Source organism: Quercus suber, unplaced genomic scaffold, assembly GCF_002906115.3.
Source record: "Quercus suber isolate HL8 unplaced genomic scaffold, Cork oak 2.0 scaffold_831, whole genome shotgun sequence".
NCBI classification, from domain to species: domain Eukaryota; kingdom Viridiplantae; phylum Streptophyta; class Magnoliopsida; order Fagales; family Fagaceae; genus Quercus; species Quercus suber.
Genome location: NW_027070261.1, coordinates 243,620 through 249,144, shown reverse-complemented (window position 1 = coordinate 249,144; position 5,525 = coordinate 243,620). Strand labels below are relative to the sequence as shown.

The 5,525-nt window shown below is 36.8% G+C and overlaps 1 pseudogene; it reads left to right on the top strand.

Moving 5' to 3' along the window:
- The first annotated feature begins 2,696 nt into the window (after positions 1-2,696).
- Positions 2,697-5,525, top strand: part of LOC112010596 (glutamate receptor 3.2-like) — a 5,206-nt pseudogene continuing 2,377 nt past the window's right edge.

Genomic DNA, 5,525 nt, shown 5'->3' with positions numbered 1-5,525 from the left:
CAAAACATAGGACACCCTTAGTAGAAAATTGTAGAACGTATAGGACACCCTCGGTGGAAAATTGCAATGAGGAAAATTCCAACCACGTACCATATTTAAGTCATGAGTCAAGTGATACTTTATAGCCACAATATTATTATTATTATAAAAAAATAAAAAAGGAGTCACTAACTTTTGAATAGAATATATATATTGTGAAAAGGAGCCACTATAAACCATCCTTTCTCATTTCATAATGAGGATTATGGTTGATAAAATCTCGATATGGATCTTACGATCCTATGATTTTACGATTCCATCTGCCCAAAAAGATTCGGATCATTCAAGAATCTTTACGATCGTTCAAAATTGGTAGGATCGTATGATTTTGATGATTCCAAGTGATTCGGTTTCTTATAATTTTCTTTAACTTAACAAAAGGCTTAGTGAACTCAAATGAAAAATAACATTCCAATAGACCAAATTTTGCTATTCTAACGTAGACAAAAGAGTGTTAGTTGAACTCAAATAAAAAACAATATCACAATAGAGTGTCAGGTTTTGAGGTTTTTTGTCTCTTTAAATGATGATTACAAATGGATGTAGTGATGTATCAACATTCATGAGTTTTGCTTGTAATGACTCATAATTCTTATACAGTAGATGTTATGCATGCAACACAATGAATTCAAACACACATATATTTCATTAGTTAATTAGTCTTTTAGCAGCTTGTAGAAGAATAAATTGTACCTAGCCTGTTCAATTTCCCATAAAACCTAAAAAACAGCTGCTACCTAGAAAACAAAAATAAAGATTTGCAAAGGAGATGTTTTACCATGCTGCATGCCGTTAACTAGAAAGACCAATAGACATACATCGTTTAAAGTTCAAACAAAAAGAAACTATAAGGGCTCCAGTAGATACTATCTTTTTTTTACCTGCTGAAGTATTTGAAGTCCCACCCCAACAGCCAATGCATGTTTCACTCCTGGTTCAAAAAGATCAGCACAACTTGGCCCTTTTGCAGCAACTTCGGACGGGTGTACCATAGCTGGTCCAACTGTATGCTGCTTCATAAGATATGCAGAATAAAGAGCAGGTTGACTTACCAAAGCAGCAGCCTGGATGACCTCACCATCTTGTGTGGCATCAACACCAGGAATAGAAACTAGAGACCCACGCACAGATACAGGCGCCGGCACACCCTCCTCCATGCTACTGACTGGTTCTTGTGTAGTACTGCCGTGCCTCATGCTTGAAAGGCTGCCATGGGGAGGTGGGCCCAACTCCTTTTGTAGGCTGCTTGTCTGACGTGAGATCAATGGACTCTGCAAATTGTCATCAGAATCACCAGCAGCAGCATCAGATACGTACTCCTCACCCTCTATCCTATTGCAAGACTCTCTTCATCCCACTCTTCCTGTCTCGGTTGATTTCCTCCTCCAACGCTGAACATGCTGCTAAAGTGTGGAAAAAGCATGCTTCCCGTTTCAGGGAGCTTCTCATGGACACTGCCAAAGAGGGTCACAAGAGGATCTACAAGACCGCTACGACTTGCCATGCTTCCATGCCGAGACACAAGGCCAACAGTACTCTGTCTTGTAACAGGTCTGGCAATCCAGGAGATGTCAGTTTCACCAGATAGATCCTGGTCATCATCCATAATCTCGTTGTCTGGGCCAATAATGTACTCCTCGATAGATGTTTCAGCCCCAAATCTTAGTAAAGCCATCTCACCTGTTCATTTGAAGAGGATACACATTATACAAATCTTAGTTATCAGATAGACAATATAATGATGCAAATGGCAGGCACTGATTGAGTTTTCCACACTGTTCTAAAAGCAAAAGAATAGTCTGAAACATTACCAGAGATGTAAATCAAGCAGTACTACAAAGGAGCAAAGTTAGGAAACAGAAATCACATGCCCAAAAAAGGAGCAAGACCACCAACAAAAATTCAATTGTTCTTCTTGATTTTTTTTTTTTTTTTTTAAGAGAAGAAAGATAAATAATTATTGTTCTTGAATTAAAATGGCCAAGTTGTTGTAAATCAAAACAAATATGGCCCTTTTTATTCTTTTTTTTTTTTTGATGAGATCTTTTTATTCTTTTTCTTAAAGGCCTATGGAGGCAATCAAATATGTTGTAATTTATGGCATAAACATTCTATTCCACACATCTGAAGGCATAAATATACCAACAGACGCAATATATTATGCACTGATATGATGCTTTGAAGAAAGCATCGGAGGGACTTGAGAAAGTAAACATTGGGAATTCAAACGCCAACAATTCTCATACAGTATTTTATAAAATAGAGGCCTTGTGATAGACCAAAATGAAGCCTCACTTTATACAAGTACTTGCATACATACATGTGCGCGAATGCTAAAGCCCCACTTCTCTCTCTCAAAAAGCCGGATATTTCTTATTCATATTCAGCCTTCAAAATGCCAAAAAAAAAAATGTAAAATAAGTTATATATATCAACAAGGACAGAGTAGCTTCAGCAATGACAAAGAACTTTAGATGTCCTGTATTGGAAAAGTATGACACTTCCACAAATTGAAGATGAAATCAAGGATGATTGGTTCGAGTAAATCAAGGGATTGGGCCAAGCAATTATATTCCTAAGGAAATTCAAAATCAAAATATAAATGTAATAAATTGGTAGTTGACCTATTTTCAAATTCGGTAAATCTCATTATAAATATGAAATCCCTTGTAATGTGTGATCAATCAAGTGAATGAAAGCTCTTCAAAAAAAAAAAAAAAAAAAAAAAATCAAGTGAATGAAAGATGTAGTCCTTTGGTTTTATGGGGGAAGCAACTGCTTGACAACATTTTGCGGACCAATATGACAGGTTTGACGGGACCTATTCAATTTAGTCTGACAGATCTCCACTCCATCCTTCGTATGATATCCTTAACGTGATTGAAACTGGTCATAGGCAGATTGGATACTGGTCTAATTATTCTGGACTATCTGTTGTGACCCGAGACACTTTATACAAGACCACCAAACCGTTCTAGTTTGAGTCAGCAATTAGACGGTGTGGTATGGCCTGGAGGAACTACAGAGAAGCCTCGTGGATGGGTTTTTGCAAACAATGGAAGGCAATTGAGAATTGGAGTTCCAAACCGAGTTAGTTATCAGGACTTTGTCTCACGATCACGAGTAAATGGTACTGATACAGTCCAAGGATATTGCATAGATGTCTTCCTTGCTGCCATAGAGTTGCTTCCTTATGCAGTTCCACATAGGTTCATTCTCTTTGGAGATGGTCGTAAGAATCCAAGCTACTCTGAGCTTGTAAATATGATCACAACAAATGTGAGTATAATTTAATGAGAAATTATACCTTTTTTCCCTTACAATTACAGATAAAACATTGTATATGGCTCCAATTGATCCTGTGACTTTGTTTTGTAGGTTTTTGATGCTGTTGTAGGTGACATTGCAATTGTCCCAAACAGAACAAAGATAGTGGATTTTACTCAGCCATATATAGAGTCAGGACTAGTTGTGGTGGCCCCAGTCAGGAAGTCAAATTCAAGTGCCTGGGCATTCTTAAGACCATTTACTCCATATATGTGGGCTGTCACAGCAGCATTTTTTCCTTATTATTGGAACTGTTGTGTGGATTCTTGAACATAGAATAAATGATGAATTCCGAGGACCTCCTAGGAAACAAATAGCCACAATACTATGGTGAGAACTTTGTACATCGGACATATAAGACAGAAATTTTTGTGTACATGTATCAACATATGGCTTTCATGTTTAAGGATAGACCAGCATCTAACTTCTGTTGAATGTGCCAAAATAAATAAAAATAAAAAATTTGTGTACCTCACATGAATGAACAATAAAAGAACCAGTCATGGTGTATCTAACCTGACAATGTGGTTCAACACAGACAAGTGAATTTTTTGCATCATCTTAAGATAGTTCTTTCTGTAATGTTTCATCTGCCACTTTTTTTTTAATCTTGCAGGTTCAGCTTCTCTACTATGTTTTTTGCGCACAGTAAGTATTTCCATTTTGACAGTCTACAATATATTACTTTACTGGATCTTAATAGTACCTTACCCAATAGTGCCAACTCTGGATTCTTCAAATTTCCAGGAGAAAATACAGTGAGCACACTTGGTCGTGTTGTGATTATCATCTGGCTTTTTGTGGTTCTCATAATCAACTCAAGCTATACAGCAAGCCTGACATCAATACTCACAGTGCAACAGCTTTCCTCCCCATCACAGGAATTGATTCCTTGGTGACTAGCAATGAACGGATAGGATTCCAAGTAGGATCTTTTGCTGAAAACTATTTGATGGAGGAACTCAACATCCCAAAATCTAGACTAGTTGCTCTTGGCTCACCGGAAGAATATGCTGCTGCCCTTGAGAACAGAACTGTTGCTGCTGTGGTTGATGAACAGTCATATATAGAGCTCTTCCTGTCAGATCACTGCAAGTTTAAAATTAGAGGCCAAGAGTTCACCAAAAGCGGGTGGGGATTTGTAAGTATCTCAACATGTTGATTAATTTAGTTGTCATTTCTACACCTGCTCATCCAGTTGATTTTATTATCTTTCATATTACATGGCCTTGAATAGAAACTTTTGTAAAATTTTAGCTGGATTCTAATTGCTTGAAGGTTGATGTGTGTGCAGGTTAGTTAGCACAGAAGTGAATTGATAAGTAACCAAAGCACTAACAGTTAAAATTAAAAAATAAGAAAAATATATAGAATATTTTATGTGACAGTATCAAGGTGGACAGAACCATATTCTTTACACAGAGATGGGGTAAACAAAAAAGAATATGGTTTATTTGGAAGCAAAGAAATAAGAATGGCTTCTAGATGAACTATAAACCAAAGAAGTTCCAAGGTTGGGTTTAAGTACAAGAGTTTCAAGTATATTTACCATTGAAATAATTGCACTTAGAGCTGGTGTCATACTTCTCTTTAAGAGAAGCTAATGAATGATTGCTTTGAATATAAGATGTTTTCTTTTAAAGGTTGGCCATATCCTGACCCTCAGTTTTGTTTCAGTATAAAGCATTTGAAATAGAACACAAAAACCGATATTCATGGCCATTGAACTATATCTTTGCTTGAGTTTTCTAATAACACATCATCAATCTTCTCAGAAACCATAATTTAACTGGCTCATGTCTGTGGAAATTTTTCAGTTTATCCTGTGCTCATTATTTTTGACAGTCAATATTGATACCAATATAATCTTCTTAAATGCATTTGTTTAGTTCAATTGATTTTTATAGTTTTTGTGTTCTTATTAAGGCATTTCCAAGAGACTCCCCTTTAGCCTTGGACCTGTCTACCGCCATACTCACCCTATCAGAGAATGGTGAACTCCAGAGGATCCATGACAAGTGGTTGTCAAGGAAATCTTGTGGTTCCGAGGCAACAACTATTGAATCAGATGAGCTTCAATTAGAAAGCTTCTGGGGCTATTTCTCATCTGTGGGGCAGCATGTTTTCTTGCTCTTCTTATATACTTTGCTTGATGTTAT